Raw genomic sequence first — 21,336 nt, 5'->3', positions numbered from 1 at the left:
GTGAATTTGAAATAAAATTAACTAAATAAATATAGACCAGCTCTATCTGATAAAGTTTATATATATAAACATAACATGTATAAAAATTAATTTTGCTTACTTCATTTTGGTAGTTTACTTCAATATAAGCACAGTGTAGGACAAAGACAACAGTATTAACATTAATCTGAATGAGACACATCAATCTGAACAGTCCCTATAACTGAGACAAGAGGCATTCTTGGAATTGTCCACATAATTACCTAAATTCTTCACTTCACATTATCTGATAAAATATAAAAAATATTGATAAAACTTAAAACTACACTAAAATAAACCACCTGACATGGGTGAAATAAAATTTTTTTATACTTCATGAATATCAAGTACCAACAATCAGTTAAGATGAGATACAGCCATATAAAGAGGAAATAAGGTTCACTTTTACCTTACTCTATAAATGGAAGAGAATAATTTCAACAATATCAAGTCTTGCACTATGGCACTTAGCTATAACAGGGCACTTTTCTTATCCAAATAAACACAGGAAGAACTTAAGCTTTGCTTTGCATTTTCCATTTTTCAAACTTTGGATTTTCCTTTTATAACTGTTTATTTTTAAATAACAAGGTAGATTTCTAAAAATGACACTGTTGCTGCTGTAAAGTATTAACAATGAGATTGGGGGTGGTGAAAGAGAAAGGGCTAATGCAAACTCTAACAAAGGGCCAGCAAACGGGCTATGGCTAAAATCGAGTATGAAAGCACTCTTTGTCTTTCTGGTCAATGCATGGCCTTTGAATGTCCCAGTATATAGTAAAAAGAAAGCAAGAGAAGAGGGAGGAGGAGTTCTGCCTCTTTAGGGGATATCTCCTCAGCTGCCTGGACACAATAAGGATGAAGACTGCATGGACATAGAAAAGCTTTCCAAGCACACAGCTACCCAGTCTTTGTCTATTACCACAGATCAGCAAAAAAGGACTCATGTGTTCTGTCTACACTACACCTTACTTTACTATTAATCAAAATTCCAAGAACTACTTTTTTTTTTCACATTGACCCTTACAATCCAGTTCATTCAGTAAACTAGAAAGGAGATAAAATCTTTGGGCTTTCAATGTATACTCCAGCAATGATAACACCATCCCTTTTGCTCAAGGAGACAACAGAAAAGTTTAAATTAAGAAACACATTTTATTTTTGTTGTTGTTATTAAATCTGTAAACATTCAGTAATCAATCCTTTGTAAGTAAAATTTGTAAGAAAAAATCTTTTGAAAGTAAACAACAGCAGCCTAAGTCCTGATGAAAAAAAAAACAATAAAAGGAGAAAAATTTAACACACTATATATTCAGTCATCAGTAAATATGCCTAATAAATCTGAATCCAAGATACCAATTTTTCGATATACATATTCAAACTGGGGAAGCGAGAAGAGGGGAGACTATGGTACTCAATATGCATTTCAATAGTTCACAGTATATAAAGCATCTCAATATAAGAGCAAGAGTACAAACTTGAAAATCAGACCTGAGTAAAAATCTGAGCTCCACCACCAACCCTGACACTCAACATATAGTAGCTATTATTACTTCTAATATTATTTCAAGAGAAGCTTTCATATGTTATAATGAACATAAATGCCTCATATATAATAATATTTCAAACACAAAACTATCCACAAAGCAGAGCTCTTAAAGTAATAAATATGTTTAAATAAACATATATTCCGTTTTCTCAATTTATTAATGTACTTATGCAATGATAAAGTTAAGTTTCAAGAAAAGTGAGAACTTAGCTTTGGACCTAATATCTGACATAAATTATCAAATATACCACCTGAGCACACTTTCACTTTTCCCTGTTTGGCCTAGAGAAACAACTCACACTTCACCCAAAAGATACAGGAAGGGAAACGATTAGGTTCTTCTTTATAATGCATCCTAACTACAGCACACATACTAGCCATTATACACCATTTCACTATCCTCCATCCTTTAAGCTGTCACTATTAACAGCAGTCACAAAGGTTTGGGTGAAAAGAAGAATTTGTGAGCAGCAGTTTCTTCCTGCACCATTTATATATCAAAAGTCTTTGATTTTTAACGCAGCTCGCATATACCATTCTTTAACTGCTGCCTTTACACTTATGACTGAAACCTGTAATTACAACCCAGATTGTTTCAAGTGACAAAACGCCTTACTGCTAACCATGTCCTCTGAATGTTCCACACTCAAACAGCACAGCCATAATCTATCACAGTTTCTCTACCAACCTCTAAAGTACTTCCCTCTTCCTGCTGCTCATTGTTAATAGCATCATCTGTCCAGAAGCCCAGATGCAAAAAACCACCCTAAACTTATACTACTCCCTTACCCTTCACATCCGTATCTGTTTCCTAATTGTATACAAAATGGAAAAAGTCCATTACAGTAGCTTAAGCTGTGAAAATGGCCTGCTGAATTAAGCTTCTTGAATTCGCTGTTGATTTTTCAACTAAAGTACTGCTTCAAAATATGCTACCTAAGAAAAAAGATAACGGGCCAATGATTTTCATGATTTTCATAATAGTATAAGCATATTACCCCAAAATTATAAAGTAGAACATTTTAAAACTACCCATAATTCTACCTTCCTAAACCAGTCACTCCTAGCATATTAGTCTATTTCTTTTAGTCCTTTCTGTGAGGATGTGTTTTCTCACAACATTAATATAGTGTACACACAATTATTACCTTTTACTCATATCATGCATTTTGCTAGTCTTTCATTACTATCATTCACAAATAACTTCATTATAAAATAAAAATGCTTTGTTGAAATTTTTAAAAACAAGACTATAGAGAAGAAATTAAATATCATTTGACCTCACAAGCCACTGAATCACTATTAACAATTTAATGTATTTCCTTCCATTCCTAGTATTTAACTGTTAAATTTCTATATTGCCAATGAAACTCTGATAGAATGTAGAATTTCCCTGGTAATGACTTGAACTAAGCTGGCCCTATGCAGGCTATCACTAGTCCAAAGTACTACACTGATTTTGAAAAGTGATTATCATGTGCACATCTTCAAGACTGCAGTCCTCAGCATGCAGCAGTCCAGATTATTTAAAGACAATGATCACCATCAAAAAGCCTATCAAATTAAAAGATAATTCATTTCTACTAAAGGCAAAAGAATAGGTCTGAACTATCATATTTTTGTACGAATGACACAAGACATGGAAAAGAGTATATTTCCCTTTGAAAAATGATCATCTATACAAAAAACCATACAAAAGAATTGTTTCTCAAGAGAGTTTATATGTAGCTAGAAGACATAAGTAAACTTCAAAGTTTAATAAATTGAGAAGATGAATTCTAAAATACAACTCTAAGACTGTGCCAAAATAACATTTCACACTTATAACATCATTTTTAGGATCTGGAAATAGAGTACCAAAACAAAGTCCCCACCATCATGGAGCTTACATTCTAGCATGTAGAGATAAAAATTCTCTAATATTGATTGCAGATGATGAATGCACAACTCTGTGATTATACAAAAAGCCATTAAATGTACACTTCAGATGGTTTGTAAGTTTGTGAGTAAGTTTCAATAAAATTGCTTTAAGGGTGGCGGACTTGGTCCAGTGGTTAGGGCAACCATCTACCACATGGGAGGTCCGCGGTTCAAACCCTGGGCCTCCTTGACCTGTATGGAGCTGGCCCATGCGCAGTGCTGATGCGCGCAAGGAGTGCCCTGCCACGCAGGGGTGTCCCCGGCGTAGGGGAGCCCCACGGGCAAGGAGTGTGCCCTATAAGGAGAGCCGCCCAGCGCGAAAGAAAGTGCAGCCTGCCCAGGAATGGCACCGCACACACGGAGAGCTGACACAGCAAGATGACTCAACAAAAAGAAACACAGATTTTCGTGCCGCTGATGACAACAAAAGCGAACAAAGAAGACGCAGCAAACAGACACAGAGAACAGGCAACCGGGGTGGCGGGGGGAAGGGGAGAGAAATAAATAAATAAATAAATATTTTTTTAAAATAAAATAAAATTGCTTAAAAAAAAATAATTTAGGGAGCGGATGTGGTTCAAGCAGTTGAGTACCCATCACCCACATGAGAGCTCCTGGGTTCAGCAACTTGTGTCTCCTGAAAAAAAAAAACCAAACAGCAAGCAAAACAAGCAAAAAAAAAAAGCAACTCAGGGAAGCCAATGTGGCTCGGTGAGCACCAGCTTCTTACATACAAAGTCCCAGGTTCATTCCCCAATACCTAAAAAAAAAAAAAAGTTTCAGTCTATTAGCATCTTAGTAAAGAACATTTCTTCTTATGACTTCCACCATCATACACAAACATTAATTAAATTGATTAAAAACTGTAAAATAATGTTTAAAGAGAAAAAAGAGTGCTGATATTTTTGTAGATTCACAAAGCAGTCTTCAAAATATTCACATTAATTAGAATTTGGGTGAAAAATTGAGGGTTATCGACTAAGGGGTTATCAAACCTCAATTTCACAGTGAAATGTACTAGAAATCTATTCTAAATGTTAGCAAAGGTAACCAAAAAGTAATCTGCAAAAGCTTATAGTGAATGCCTATTGTATGCTATGTTTTATACTAGGCAACTAGGATACAAACAGGTAAAAAGAAATTATTAAATGTCCATCTGTGCAGGGCATTGTACCACAAAACAGTCTTATCCTCAAAGACTTTACAACTTGCTTGGTTCTGAGAATTTCCTAAGGAATGCCAGTCAATGACTAAGAATTCAGAAAACAGAAATTTTTGTGGGATCATCAGAAATCATACCACAAGAGGAGATCAAAATGGGTTGTAGAAGAAGGTTAAGACTGAGAAGCAAAGAGCAAGAGGGTAATAGAAAAATGCAAAATGCATTCTAGGTAAGGGAAACAAAAAAAGAGGCAAGAATATATCTAGAATATTCTATTACTATTCTGTTTTGACTGGAGTTAGTAGCGCAAGTAAATTAGAGGTACATTCAAGTTAAGATTAGAAAGTCACAGGATGTCAGAGCTGGGAAGAGACTCCAATTCTACCCCATTCCTTCACAAATAAGAAAAGTGAAACTCAGGAAAGGTGATTCACTAAATAAGTTGATGGCAAAGTCAAGATTTTTCTGATACCTATGGCTGCACACTATCTTGCTATTCAGTAGGCAATCAAAGGTCCAGAAGAATTCACAATTTAGATTTGTCATCATCATGGACACATGGTTTGAAGTTATGGGAGCAGATAAAATCTAGGTGAAGTAAATGGAAGAAAACAGAGAGCCAAAGACCAAAACTGACCCAGTGTGCAATGAATGCAGACAGCAGCCTCCCTGTTAGTGAACGCAGCCTACTGCTTGTATGGGGCGCCCTAAGGGACCTTGGAAACAGCCCTTTCCTGTTGAAGATCATACCTGACCTTGTGCTGCCCCCAATGTGTCCTTCAGACAGGTATGTGAGGCACCTTTGAAAAGCCACAAGTACAGAAGCCAGAGTCCACATTAGCCAAGTTATCATGTCCATCCACACCAAGCTTCAAAGCAAGAATCAAGAAAATCCATATCACCAAGAAATGGAGCTTTACAAGTTAATACTGATGAATTCAAAGACATGGTGGCTGAGAAAAGCCTCATCCCACAGGGCTGTGGGGTCAAATACATTCCCAGTCATGGCCACCTGGAGAAGTAGCAGGCCCTGCACTCATGAAAAGAGTTGCCAGCACTGCCCTCGCCGGATTTTGCTTACTGATAAGCTATTTCCTGGACATTTAATTTAAAAAACTAAAAATAAAAAAGAGACTAAATCTGATAATCTAATCAAGGGACTATGCTGTTTTCCACATTCCTATCTCAGTCCATAAAATGGACATTGCTGCATTTTCTCAGATTAGTGGGTCTAAAATGGAGCCACTATGCACAGGCACACTATTTTTACCTTCTCCAAGCAGTAAGCCCTCCAGGATAAGCCCTGCCCTAGCCTACAAGTATCTCGTGTTTTCCTGGTGACTTTAACTCTGTTCAAACCAGAGTATGGAAGGTTGAGAAAAGAAAGAAATAGAAAAGAAGTAGCATATGTTGGGATTTGAGGGAACCAATGAAATCATCCTAACTCCCTCCAAAATTCTAAGCAAGAGAAAAACTGGCGCCAGAAAGAAATAAAAATGTCAACTATATTACTGGTAAAGTTGGACTAGAGAATTCACCTTGCATCTAAGAACACACTGGATTCCCTACTCCCTCCAGTCCAAATTAAGACCTTAGACCTGTGTCTGAGGACAGCTGGGTCAAGAGCAGACATTTATCCAGTGCCTGCGCAGTAACCTACGCGTGCCCACGTGGTGAGCCATGCAGCAAGATGATGACACATCAAAAAGAGAGACAAAGAGGAGAGTCAAGGCAAGATTGCAACAGAAACCAGGAACTAAGGTGGTGCAAGTGACAGGGAAACTCTCTCCACACAGAGGTCCCAAGGATCGAATCCCGGTGAATCCTAGAGGAGAAAACAAGAAGACGAAAACGAAACAAAACAGAAAAACTGCCAATGCTCAGACTGCACCCCAGAACTAAATCAGAATTGCTGGGAGTAATAATCAGGCAATGGTTTTTGAAACTCCCCAAGTAATCCAATGTGCAGCCAAGGTTAAGAGCAAATGAAGTAAAACAAGATTAGAAACCAAATGACACACAGTTGAGGTATATGAATGGGAGGTAAGCTTGGACACAGCAATTTTCAGCAATTAGGAAAGAAAAAGAAAAAAGCACTTAAAGGCTCAAATGGCAACAACTCAAGAAAGATATCTTTAACAAACAAGTTACGACGGACTTAAAAGCAAAGTCAAGAAGGTGGCTGTGAAAGAGTAAAGGCACGGGATGGGGTAGGGGTAAGTTAGTGGAGCAGTGACCCTGAGAGCTGTGAGAAGGAAAGGGAATAAGATCAAAAGTAGATCACAGGGGATCTTTTGGGGGAAAAAAGACATCCAAAGGAAGTTGAGTGAAGATACAAAGAAAGCAAATGGATTAATTTTTTTAAGAATGAAAACTGCTTTGTACCAAAGAATGAAATACAATCACTAAATAAAAAGCAAATCATGTAAACATTAAGAAGCCCAATAATTTCTATCCTCCCATTTATCAGGAAATTGAAAATTTAAATGACTAATTCTACCCTGTAAATAATATTAAAGACACTTATTTTTCTGTTGATTTATGATCAATTATGAAGTATGAGGTGAGAGAATGAAAATGATATTTCTTTGCATGTTAAAGCTGGAAAATGAGTTACAGATTTAAACTTGCTCCATTTTAAAATAAAGTCTCGGGAAGCAAACATGACTCAACTGATAGAGCATCCGCCTACTATATGGAGGGTCCAGGGTTTGATCCCCAGGACCTCTTGACCTGTGTGGTAAGCTGGCCCAACGCCATGCCACACAGGGGCGCCCCCATGTAGGGATGCCCCACGTGCAAGGAGTGCACCCTGCAAGGAGAGCCGCCCTGTGTGAAAAAAGTGCAGCCTGTGCAGGAATGGCACCACACACACAGAGAGCTGGCACAGCAAGATGATGTAATAAAAGAGACGCAGTTTCCAAGTGCCACTGGATAATGCAAGTGGATGCAGAAGAACACACAGCAGACAATGGGGGGGGGGGGGGGGAGGGAAGGGGAGAGAAATAAATAAAATAAATCTTTAAAAAGATAAAGTCTCATATTTAATATACTTTCACACACCTACTGTTTCAATACTTTCAATACTTAGCACATAGATTCAGATCAAAGTTCCAGGTCAAATTAACAGACCTCTTCAGTTGAGGCTAATTCAGTTTCAACTGTGATTCAATTACTATTGTCCAGGCCAATAATACTGAGCACTTTCATGTAAGAAACTAACACAATTTAAATGTGTGAAGAACTTCTTTCCAGTGGATTTAACACATCAGCTGGGGGCTTAGTCTGCCAGTTTGCATTACACATGTAAACGAAGTTGCACATATACTAGAAGCAATGCTGAGTGAAGGCAGTCACAGTTTCAGGCAAAATATGAATCATAATGACTTTAGAGGTCAGAGATCCACAAGCCAAAATCATGCATTAAAACAAATTGCAGTTAGAAATGTAAATAATAACCTAAGCACAATGTAATCCAATCCCAATTAAAAATAAAATCCTCTGAAAATTATTGTTCCTTTTGATGATGAGTCTCTTAAGATTTCTTCACTATCCTTCCCATTGTCTCTTAATGGTAATGTATCAACATATTTAAAGGTTGTGAGACATCTATCTTGTCTCAAAGAATCTGCAATTTTTTTAATCTGCCGTAGTCCACAAAGGCTCTGAGACAGTGGTAAACTTAAATAATACAAGAAAGAACACCTGAGGGAGAAAAAAAAGTCAATCTTAGAAGGAATTAGTGCCTTCAGTAGGTAGACTGAAGTACACTAGATCACTTAAGCTAAAAATTTGGCATAAAATTTTGTGGCATTCAAGGTTAAAAAAAAGCGGAGGAGAGAAGACATATTGCATTGGGCAATTTTTTATATTAAACAGCAAAGAAAAAAAAACACCTGTAGAAAAAAAATTATTTCCTAGAGTATAATCAAAATTCTGCCAAGTACTGAAAGCTACAGAAATACTACTCAATCATATAACCCCAGTTATGACAAATAGCATGCATTAAATGACAATATAGAGAAGACATTTCCATGAGACAGAAATGCTATGTACATAGTAAGCTTTTTGATGGTATAAGGTTTGGAAATATTATATTCTCTTCCTCAAGGTGTATTACAAAGCTTTCAACAAAAATATTTCATTTGGTGTACAAACTGCTGTCCAAGAGCCTGTAGTGAAGATATGCTATTGCTTATTATAAGGTCACTACTGGCGTCAAACACTACAGAGCTAACAAATTTGATATGCCTTTATGGAAATTTAAAGGGTAGGCTTTTATTTTGCTTTTACAGAAGGCCATCTCACTGAGGCAAGGGCAGAGGGGAAGACTCAACTACCTATAGTAGAGCCAGATTCTTCAGAAAAGAATTTTGAAATCTTCTCTTGCTATTCCACCTAACATTAGTCGAAACCTCAATATGTTGGCTTTGAAATTTTTTCTGTATGGCCTTTCTTTAAGAAAGCATAAAAATGCTTAGGAATATATTCCAACAACATATATTCCTAAACATTTAAACAGAGTAATTCATTTACTAGGATAAAGACTAATCATTCTTCATGAGTGCCTACTTCCCATATGGGAGGTCCGGGGTTCGGCTCCCAGTGCCTTCTAAAAACAAACAACAAGAAAGCAAACGAGGGGGGTGGGGGGGGTGGGGTTGAATGGGACCTCACATATATATTTTTAATGTAATATTATTACAAAGTCAATAAAAAATAAATAAATAAATAAATAAATAAATAAAAAATAAATAAACAAAAAAAAAAAAAAAAAAAGAAAGCAAACGAAAAAGTCAACTCAGGGGAGTCAATGTGGCTCAGTGGCTGTGCACTGGCTTCCGATATACACAGTCCAGGTTCAATTCCCGGTCCCAGTACATAAAACAACAAACAAACGAAAAAGTGCTACTGTAAATAGAAAGAAGAGAGCTTTATTAACAGTATAACAATTTACAAATTGGGAATCCTTGTTTTTACTTGGTATTGTTCAATTAATGAATTATTACACTATTAATAAAGCTCTTTTCTATTTGTAGTAGTTCTTTTAACAGAACTTAGCATAGTCTGATATTATTTATTGAGTATTATTTTTCTACCCCTTCTACAATATAAGTTTCATGAGAGAGGGGCTTGTTTTATTCAGATAAATCCTCAGATCTTAATACAATACCCAGTATACAGATTAAATGAAGGAACGAAACAATGAAATTTCTTAACTTTGCCTATGCAGAAGGCCATACTGGCCTACTATGCTATAATACATTGATAGATCGAGGGATCTGGAATTCAACAGCAACTATCTCAGAGACAATGTACCAGCTAGTACCTTCCACTGCGCCCCCAGTCACTAATATTCATGAAATTCACCCAGCTTCTCTGCAAGAGAATGTGAAAAAAATATATATCTAATACTAAAGAAAGAGTGTGCATGAAGACAGTATCCATGTTAAAGATGCCTTATACATTACATAATTAACTCCATTAGATCTGCAGGTAAAAGGGGGAAATATTACATCCTACATTTAAAGGGTACACATGAGAATAAATTTATATATCAAGTTTGAATCTTGTCAATCACATAACTTTTCTTTTGTCAGTATGAAGCTCAGATCGGTATCTACAACCCACATTCAGCAACCATACAGGATCCTAAAGCATTCATTCCTATGAATTTATATTGTCCCTAGCTGTTTTTCTTTTTTCTTTCTTTTTTAATTTATTTCTCTCCCCCCTCCCCACCCAGTTGTCTGCTCTCTGTGTCCATTTGCTGTGTGTTCTTCTGTGACCGCTTCTATCCTTATCAGTGGCACCAGGAATCTGTGTTTCTTTTTCTTGTGTTATCTTGCTGCGTCAGCTCTCCGTGTGTGCGGCGCCATTCTTGGGCAGGTTGCACTTTCTTTCACGCTGGGCAGCTCTCCTTAGGGGTGCACTCCTTGCGTGCGGGGCTCCCCTACACGGGGGACACTCCTGTGTGGCACAGCACTCCTTGCGCACATCAGCACTGCGCATGGGCCAGCTCCACATGGGTCAAGGAGGCCCGGGGTTTGAATCGCGGACCTCCCATGTGGTAGGCAGATGTCCTATCCATTGGGCCAAGTCCGCTTCCCCCTACCTGTTTTTCTTTATCCCTATTTTTATTTTCTATTTGCCTTCATTTTCTTACCTAATTTTTTCACCTAGTGTTATTTCAAGTATTTTTGTAAGTCACTTTGAATCCTTCCTGGAATGAAGTTTGGCATGCATTCATTTAAATACCTTTAAGGATTATTAGATTTCTGTTTCTGCTTATGATAATAGAAAATCAGGCACATCCTAAAAGAAGAAAAAGCTAGATAATCTGAAAAACCATAACTTTTCGAGAGCCATCAGATGAAGTTCTAAGGTAACCAAAAACACTGAATTCCAAAGAGGGACAAGGCCCTCCAAGAAAGGACAGCACACACACGGAAGACCACAACAGAAAATTATGGCTACAATACAATGAGTAAGAAGAAAATATGCTAAATGTGTAATACATTCTTAAAAGTAAAGTGTGGCTGGAAGTGGACTTCCACTTCCAAAAGAAAAAGAAAGTTCAGCCTGCCCAGGAATAGTGCCGCACACATGGAGAGGTGACGTAGCAAGATGACGCAACAAAAAGAAACACAAATCCCCATGCCACTGACAACAGAGCAGAAGCGGACAAAAAGAACACGCAGCAAATGGACACAGAGAACAGACAACTGGGGCGGCGGGGGGGCGGGAAGGGGAGAGAAATTTAAAAGTTTAAAAAAAAAAAAAAAGTAAAATGTGGGCTAGCATATCAGTTTCCCAACTGGGTACTGCAGACACAACAGGAGTCTGTACTCACTTGCAGTTCTTTTCTATAGGTCTCCACAGGGTGCTTGCAAGAAAGACTGGGTTTAGGGCAGGAGATCAGAGAGATTTCCTCTCAGTGGTGTAGGAGGTGATCAGCCAGTGCTGGAAACAGGCTCAAAGGTCTGCCTGCTTCCCTGAACTCTTCTCTTCTATTAAGCAAAGGCCTCTTTAGACCACTGGACAGTGGGCAGTAATCCTGTTCTTCCCCAGAATACTGGCAAACATCTACTGTTTCTAGAATAAAGACATATGCAAATCTTTCTATGCCTGTGGGATGGGGTAGAAATCTATCGTGGGCATAAGATTCCACTTTGCTATACCAAGCAGTCTCCTCCTGCTACAGACTAGCTCAATTCATAACTACTTTGACTCAACACCCCACAATAATGGTCTTCTAAACACCATTCTAAAAAACCATTCTTGTTAGCTCTGATAATTCTCATACTTCTTGGATTGGCTAAAACCTCAGGTGAAATTATCAGGGGTAAAGAAAACTACGGAGGAATTAAAGCAACTAAAAAGAAAATGAAATAAATAGAAAAAATACTGACATTGTAAACAATAAAAGGTTTAGAGTGGTAAATCTCTCTGAATAGTGGAAGAATGGGTGATATTTTGGTTTTTTTCACATTTCTTAAATGTTTCAAATTTTCTATTGTGAACATTTATTATGTTTCAGATTTTTAAAAGTTGCTATTAAATAAGAATGAGAATGTATCAGAGTTAAGTAATGATGTACTTACAGACAGGCTGAGGTCGAGCATAAATCCTCCTTTCTTAATGGTTGGTGCCTTTGCCACATCAATTTGGAGTATTACTACTACTTATAGGAAAGTGAAGATGCAGTTATTGAGAAGGAATCATGGTCCATCTTCTTTCTGTCCATTAGTTTCAGAGTATTGAAAATCAAAAAGGAGCCACCCCTAGCTTTTATACACTACTCATCACCACCTTTCAAACAGCTTTTTTAAAAAAATGGCCACAAATACTAAGGTCTGAAAAATATCTGGGATACTGATAATAAAGCACCCAGGATGGTTCAAGGCACATTACGTTAGTCCTACCCATAATCCTACTAAGTAAATACTGCCCTTCCCATTTATTTATAATGAAGTATAAATATCAGAATTGATATCCTTAACACTGTTGTCAATACGAACAGTCCTTTTAACACTAACGTGAACATACCTTTTTTTTTTAAATCTCACATAAGAATTTTACTACTTGAAACAAAATAATATTAAATGGTCATATCTCTGCTCCTGAGGAATCGCAAACACTTGCAAAGAAAGAATGTTAAATATCTCACTAAATAATTTTTATAGTGATTACATGTTGAAATGGTAATATTTGGAATATATAAGGTTAAATAAATATATTATAAAAATTTAACCTATTTCTTTTCATTTTCTAATATGATTCCTAAAAAACATTATGTAAATTGTTCACATTGTACCTCTATTACACAAATCATCTACAGAAATTAAAATTATATATATAATGCACCTCAAAGGTATGCAATAAGCAGTAACTGAATTTGAACCTTGATTGAAAGCTCAAAAACAAATACTAGCTAAAATAATCTATAACAAAATCCTAATTTCAATCTTTTAACAATCAAACAGGAGAGAGTAATGTTTATAAAGACCTACATTGTCAGAATTGTAATTATAGTTTGTATTTATAGTTTGACAGTAACATTCATTAACCCGACAAAACTAAACTCCACTTTATTAGATGAATTAATATGTGGTAAAATTGCTCCTCTTCATATTTTATCAAATTAAACTACAAATAGCCCAGTATATCACTATTCTTCAAAGTAAGATCACAATATCAAAACCAAAGCTCTTTTTATAAGATTTATAAACCATCCTGAAAACCATTTTTAAGCAGGGGTCTACTGACAAATACAATTCATTTAAATAACCAATAAGTGCGTATTTCTAGACTTTCTCCCCTGGGACTAAGAGTCAAAGCTCTTGCTCCTCAGTGTCTAGATAAAAGCCAGAAAAATTAATTTATTAGGCATATGAATTTATTATTTTAAGTCTCTGAAGACTGACTTCTAGAGTAAAATTTAAAATATACAAATGCACTCCAAGCAAAATGAAAGTTTCTAAAGCCTTCTTTCCCCAAGCCACGGAATTTTGAATGGCTGGGAAGGTTCTGGACAGATGAAAGGAAATATGAATGGATCTTAACACCCCGGGACATTAAGAACTGACTAGACATTCTCTCATTGTTAGAAGAAGTTACTGATCCTAGGAAGAAACAATCCTTCCAGCCTCTGAAATGTAAGCCAATAAATTTCTGTTGGGAAATTTATGCTATTTGTTTTAGCAGCTAGAAAACTAAAGTAAGTACCCTTAACATGACCTACCCCTAGCTTTGGATTAGGTAGAAGACTTTACCTATGCTTCTACAAAACACTGTGCTTCTCTTTAATATAACTATCACAATGATTTGCAATTATCTACTTCACTCTCCTTCACCAGGTACCAAAATATTTCTGAAACTGAATACAATGTCTGGAGTGGTCCCTGATTCTAGAGGCCCCTGAATGGCCTACTAATTCATACTTTTGGTGCCCCAACAGAATTATTGTTATCAAAGAAGAGTGGAAAGAAGAGAAGCTTAAAATATGTTCCAATTCCAGTAACAAGTGATACAAAGTAAAGGAAAACAATTGCAAGACAATTACTAAAATAAACTATATTTCCTGACCACTCTTAATTGCTCTAAGATTTGTTTACCAACCTCAAACCCCACTATTTCCCTACTGAGCCTAAAAGAAAGCCCTTAGGTATAAAAAAAAAATGGGGGGGGGTGTTCTGCTTATTTCTAGAAAGATGGAATAAAGTATGTGGGGCTATTTCTGCCCTAATCATAGGCTAATAAAATGTAAAGGTCAAGCAGGATCTTGGAGACCAAGATGGCAGAATGAGATGCTCCAGGGTTTCATCCATCAACAGAAGTTTGAAACAAAAACAGACTGAACCATCTTTCTCAAAGCTCTGGAAAACAGATAAAGAGTTAGAATTACTGAGGTAAGTGCCAACTCCAGAAGAAGTCAACTTAAAATCAGTAAAATCTCCTCCATATCTCATCTAGCTTCACTTGGAGCCAGCCTATGCTCCCACTGAGGATCTATAGTCCCAGTTCTACAGGGAGTAAAGTAATCCTGGCGTACATACTAGGGTGCATATATGTCTGTACCAGTCTTAATGAAGGCAGCCAGCAGGAATGAACCAGGACACTTGTTGTAGGCTTGCCATTTCAGATCTTACCCAGCACAGAGATCCAGTCTACAGGATACTATAAGAAATCAATCTATCAATTAGTGTAGCTGTCTGGGGTAAAGAATATACCAGTTTTAGATATACAATAAAACAGCCAGGACTGGAAGTAAAGACTATTTCCTAGCGGAAAGGAGGAAATTCAGATCCATGTAATTGAGGGAATTCCTAAGACCACACAGTACAGGAAAGACACATGTCAGAAAAGACCAGGAGGATCCTACACTTTAACCTAAGATTGTTTTTGAGACCCACTGATAGGTGGCTAATCTTTGAAAAATAGCACTTACTTATACAGGACAATCTGCAAAGACTGAGAAAGGTGTTTTCTTTTTTGTTGTTCTTAACTCCTGATAATCAAGAAAAACTCATAATTAGGATACAAGCTTAAGGAACAGACACTGCAGAGATTAAATTATCTAGAGTTAGGACTTTAAAATGTCCAGTTTGCATGAAAGATTAGAAAGCATAAGAAATAGAAAGTGATGACCCAGACAAAGGAGCAAGAAAAAATACTAAAACCCATCTACAGAAGATCAGACATTGGATATACCACACAAAGTTGTTTTAGAAATGGTCCTAAATATGCTCAAATAGCTAATAGTAAACATGGACAAAAAATGACAGAGAAACACAAATAGAATATCAATAAAGAGAAGGAACTCATGAACAGAAACCAAACACAGTAGAAGAAAGTAACATATAAAAAAATTTCCTAGGAGAGTTCAACAGCATATTGGAACTGGCAGAAGAATCAGTGAAGTTGAAGTTAAAACTATTGAAACCATTCAGACTCAGGAATAGAAAGAAAAAAAGAATGAAGAAAAGTAAAAAGAATAAGAGACCTGTGGGACAACATCAAGCATACCAATATAGGCATTGTAGAAATCCCACAAGGAAAATGAAGAAAGAAAAAGGCATAGAGAATACTTGAAGAAATAATGGCTGAAAACACCTCCAAATTTAATGAAAGGCATAAATATACACATCTCTTTCAAAAATGAGAGAAATAAAGACATTCCAAGATAAAAGCTGAGGGAGTTCACTACCAATAGACTGTCCTACAAGGCTAAAAGGAGTACTTCAGGTAGGAGGGAAATGACAGTAGACAATAGAGCAAAGGCACATGAATAAATAGCTCTGGTGAAAATAACAACATGTAAAATTACATGTCACGAGCACTGTATTTTTGGTTTACAACTCCACTTTTGGCTTCTCACAGGATCTTAAATGCAAATGCATAAAAAGAATTAGTAAATCTATAGTTTTGGTTTTGGACAATATATAGTGATATAATTTGTCATAAGAACATAAATGTAGCGGAATGGAGGGTGTAGCAGTTTGATATCATTGATGAATTCCAAAAAGAAATGTTGGATTATGTTTGTAAACTGATCTTTTCCTCTGGGCATATTAGATTATATTAGATTCAAAGGTTTACATGATTACGTAATTATGTAAACCTCTTGTGCCAGTAAGGCATTGAGTTCCCACCCTTTGGTGGGTGGGGACTCACAAATAAAAGGTATGGCAAAGGACAGAGTTGGAGGGCTTTTAATGTTGGAGTTTGATGCTGAAGCCTTAAGCTAGAGCCCCGGGAAGTAAGCTCATAGGGGAAAGAGAAGCCAGCCCCAGGAAGAGAAGAACCCTGAGCACAGGAAGAAGCAAGCCCTGGGAAAGAGGAGTCCTGAACCCAGAAAGAAGCAAGAGCCTGGAAGGGAGGAATGCAGGAAGCCTGAACCCTTGCAGACGTTGGCAGCCATCTTGCTCCAATATGTGAAAATAGACTTTGGTGAGGGAAGTAACTTATGCCTTATAGCCTGGTATCTGTCAGCTCCTACCCCAAATAAAGACCCTTTATAAAAACAACCAATTTCTGGTATTTTGCATCAGTTCCCCTTTGACTGACTAACATACCTCCTAAACACAAAAACAAACAAGCAGCAAACTAATGAAAATACCAACTTAGGGGAACCAATGTAGCTCAGTGGTTAAGTGCCAGCTTCTAGCATATGAGGTCCCCAGCACCTTAAAAAAAAAAAAAAAAAAAACAACAGCTAAAAACAAAAGAAAGCAGTTATAAAAGAGTTGAGGGAAGAAAAAAGTATAAGACTTACAATAACCAAGTAACAAAATGGCAGAAGTAAATCCTCCATTATCAACAGTTTACTTTAAATTGAAATGGAATATCTCCAATCAAAATGTAGAGACTAGCAGAATGGATTAAGGGAAAAAAAAGCTATGTGCTAAATAAAAGAGACTTATCTTAAATTCAAACACAAGTAGTTTTAGTTAAAGGGTGGAAAAAATATTCCATGCAAATATTAAAGAAAGAGAGTAGAGATGGCTGTACTGCTGCACAACAAAATAATTAAGTAAAAAACTGTTAAAAGAGGGAAGCATATTTGGCTCAACTGATAGAGCATCCGCCTACCACATGGGAGGTCCAAGGTTCAAACCCAGGGCCTCCTGACCCATGGGGTGAGCTGGCCCACGCACAGTGCTATGAATGCAAGGAATGCCATTCCACGCAGGGGAGCCCAATGTGTAAGGAGTGCACCCCATAAGGAGAGTCGCCCTGCACAAAAAAGGTGCAGCCTGCCCAGGAATAGCGCTGCACACACACAGAGCTGATGCAGCAAGATGATGCAACAAAAAGAGACACAGATTCCCAGTGCCGCTGACAAGAATACAAGTGAACACAGAAGAACACATAGCAAATGGACAGAGAGAGCAGACAACTGGGGGGGAAGGGGAGAGAAATAAATAAAAATAAATCTTTTTAAAAAAACAGTTAAAAGAGAGAAAGAAGGAAACAATATATTGATAAAGGATCAATTCATCAAGATATATTAATTATAAACATAAAATTAACAACAGAAAATGAAAATATATTAAGCAAACACCAATTCGCAGAGAGAAATAGACAATTCTCCATAAATAATGGAGATTTCAATACATCAATTTCAATAATGCACAGAACATAACCCAGAAGATCAATAAGAAAATAAGAAATTGAATAATACCATAAACCTATTAGACCTAACAGAGACATAGAATTTAATCCAAACACAGCAGAATACATATTCTTATCAAGTGCATGTGGATCATTCTCAAGATAAATCATATGTTAGGTCACAAAACATGACATAAGCAATTTTTTAAAATGGAAATCATAAAATGTATCTTCTCTGACCACAACTCAGTGAAGCTAGAATTCAATAACAGTGGGAGAATTGGAAAACACAAAAATAGTAGAAATTAAACAGTACTGTTTTCAACAGTGAAAGGGTCAAAGAAAAAAAATCACAGGGGAAGTTACGAAATATTTTGAGACAAATGAAAAGGAAAATACAACATACGAAAACTCACAGGATGCAGGATAGGCAGTATTCAGAGGAAAGTTTATACTTGTAAAAGTTTATACTTGTGACCTAACCTCACACCTGGAAAAACTAAAAAAGAAAAGTAAACTAAACCCAAAGTGAACAGAAAGACAAAAATATAGATAAGAGTGGAGATAATGAAATAGACAATAGAAAAATAATAGAAAGAATCAATGAAAATAAAAGTTACTTCTTTGAAAAGAACAATGAAATTGACAAACCTTTAGCTAGACTGAAAAAGAGAGGTCAAAAGTTTAAGTCAGGGAAGCAGATTTGGCCCAATGGATAGGGCATTCGCCTACCACATGGAAGGTCAGCGGTTCAAACCCCGGGCCTCCTTGACCCATGTGGAGCTGGCCCATGCACAGTGCTGATGCGCGCAAGGAGTGCCATGCCACGCAGGGGTGTCTCTCATGTAGGGGAGCCCCACGCACAAGGAGTGCGCCCCATTAGGAGAGCCGCCCAGCGCAAGAGAAAGTGCAGCCTGCCCGAGAGCTTGACACAACAAGATGACGCAACAAAAAGAAACACAGATTCCCGGTGCCGCTGATAAGGACAGAAGCAGTCACAGAAGAACACATAGCGAACGGACACAGAGAGCAGGCAACTTGGGGGGAAGGGGACCGAAAGGGGAAAGAAAAAAAAAAAAGGTTTAAAAATCAAATATGAAAGGGAGGACAATAACTGACCTTGATGAAAGAAGAAGCCTAAGAGGATACTATGGAAAACTGTATGCCAACAAATGGATAACCTAGCTGAAAATGACAAATTTCTAGAAACACACAAATTACCTAAATTGATCAAGAATAGAAGACCTCAAGAAACCAAAAACACATAGAGAAATTGAATCAGTAATCAAAAACTTCCCAAAAAAGAAAAGCCCAGCACCAGATAACTTGACTGATCAATTTTACCAAACATTCAAGAATAAAACACCAATACTACTGAATTCCAAAAACTGAAGAGGAGGGAATCCTTCCCACTTCATTCTATGAAGTCAGCATCATCCTATTACCAAGGCCAGATAAAGAAATCAAAAGAAAAAAAATTACAGACCAATATCCCTGTGAATATAAAAGCAACCATCCTCAACAAAACACTAGCAAACTGAACCCAAAAGCACAGTAAAAGGATTGTACACCATGACCAAGTGCAATTTATCCCAAGAATAAAAGGGTGGTTCAACTTAAGAAAAAATAATAAATGTAATATACTGATTAACAGAATGTAAGACAAAAACCACTTGATTATCTGAAGTGAAACAGAAAGGCATTTGATAAAATCCAGCACCTGTTCTTGAAAAACACACAGAAAACTAGGAATGGAGGGGAACTTCCTCAACATGATAAAGGGCACAGAAGAAAAACATATTAGCTATGATACTTGGTGCTGAAAGACTGGAAGTTTTCCCTTTAATATCAGGAACAAGACAAAGATGCCCACTGTCGCCACTATTATTCAACAGTGTACTGGAAGTTCTTGTCAGAGAAATTAGGCAAGAAAAAGAAATAAAGGTACTCAAATTAGAAAGGAAGAAGTAAAATGTTCCCTATTTGCAGATGACATGATTCTATATATATAAAAAACATCAGTGATATTTCTTTACACTAATAATGAACAATCCGAGAAGAATCAATTTTAAAAATTCAACTTACAAGAGCAACTAAAGGAATCATATATCCAGGAATAAACTTAACTAAGGATGTAAAAGACTTGTGCAAGGAAAACTACAAAACATTTCTGAAAGAAATTAAAGAAAACCTAAAAAAATGGAAGGACATTCCATGCTCATGGATAGAAGACAAAATATTGTTAAGATGTCAATTCTACCCAAGTGATTTATAGATTCAATGCAATCCAAACAACTGTCTTTGTAGAAATGGAAAAGCCAATCAATTTATATGGAAAGGTAAATGATGCTGAATAGCCAATACATCTTGAAAAAGAACTCAAAAGTTGGAGGACTCACACTACCTGATTTTAAAACTTATTACAGGAAATCTTTGGGGAGTGAAGTCATCAAGATGGTGGTATAACACATCCCTTGGAAAGGCTCCCCTTAGCACCTAAATAAAAGGGTAGATTAAATTCACTCAGAACTCTGGAGAATGACAGAGACTAGAGAAAGATTCCACAAGTGCAAGTGAGGGGAGCAAAAAGAAGGTATGAGAGTGGCCCAGACTTGCCAGTCTGGACCCCTCCCCCACACTACAAGCACAAGGTTTGAGAGATATGCAGCCTCAGAGCTCCAGTATAGGCACCTTCTGCTGTAGACACTGACAACAGAGTCATCACAGCAGTTACATAAGAGTCCCACAAATATTCAAGCACAGGGACCTAAGGCCACACAGACTGACAGCAGGGCCCTAGCAGTCGCATGGATTGAGAGACCCAAAGCCAGACTATTGGCAAGCTGTGCACATTCCCAAGTCCAGTCCTTAATTGTTCAAGCATCTAAACCAAGGGTTCTAAACAAGGGGTCAATGACCTTGAATTTAAATTATAAGACATTATTCTTGTGGGGACATGTTGGTGCAGGTGTGATATATTTATTAAATAATACATAGTATAATGTGGACTTAGTAAGGGGTCCATGGTTTTCACCTGACTGGCAAAGGGGTCCGTGGAACAAAAGAGGTTAAGAACCCCGATCTAAACTAAAAAATCCGGTGTTTCTGAACAGTGACGTCACTGGCTAGAATCTCTTTTTTTTCTTTTTTTTAAGATTTTATTTTTTATTTATTTCTCTCCCCTTCCCCACTCCCCCACCCCAGTTGTTTGCTCTCTGTGTCCATTCACTGTGTGTTCTTCTGTGTCCACCTGCATTCTTGTCAGCAGCACCCAGAATCTGTATTTCATTTTGTTGCGTCATCTTGCTGCGTCAGCTCTCAGCGTGTGCAGCACCACTCCTGGGCAGGCTGCACTTTTTTCATGCTGGGCGGCTCTCCTTACGGGGTGCACTCCTTGTGCATGGGGCTCCCCTATGTGGGGGACACCCCTGGCTTGGCACGGTACTCCTTGCGCACATCACCACTGCACGTGGGCCAGCTCATCACACAGGTCAGGAGGCCCTGGGTTTGACCCTTGGACCTCCCATATGGTAGGCGGATACCCTATACGTTGGGTCAAATCCGCTTCCCT

At 37.3% G+C, this 21,336-nt stretch overlaps 1 protein-coding gene and 1 non-coding gene across 51 annotated transcripts in view; one reads left to right on the top strand and one right to left on the bottom strand.

Moving 5' to 3' along the window:
* The window catches only part of EIF4G3 (eukaryotic translation initiation factor 4 gamma 3), a 439,835-nt gene that overhangs the window by 345,247 nt on the left and 73,252 nt on the right, over window positions 1-21,336 (bottom strand). The gene's annotated exons all lie outside the window — the stretch shown is intronic.
* Window positions 5,242-5,378, top strand: LOC111764179 (small nucleolar RNA SNORA70). Its single transcript, XR_002796863.1, has one exon. It is a non-coding gene; the product is annotated as a small nucleolar RNA SNORA70 (small nucleolar RNA).

Source organism: Dasypus novemcinctus, chromosome 9 (genome assembly GCF_030445035.2).
Source record: "Dasypus novemcinctus isolate mDasNov1 chromosome 9, mDasNov1.1.hap2, whole genome shotgun sequence".
Lineage (NCBI taxonomy): Eukaryota > Metazoa > Chordata > Mammalia > Cingulata > Dasypodidae > Dasypus > Dasypus novemcinctus.
This window is presented reverse-complemented; position numbering and strand designations above follow the sequence as displayed.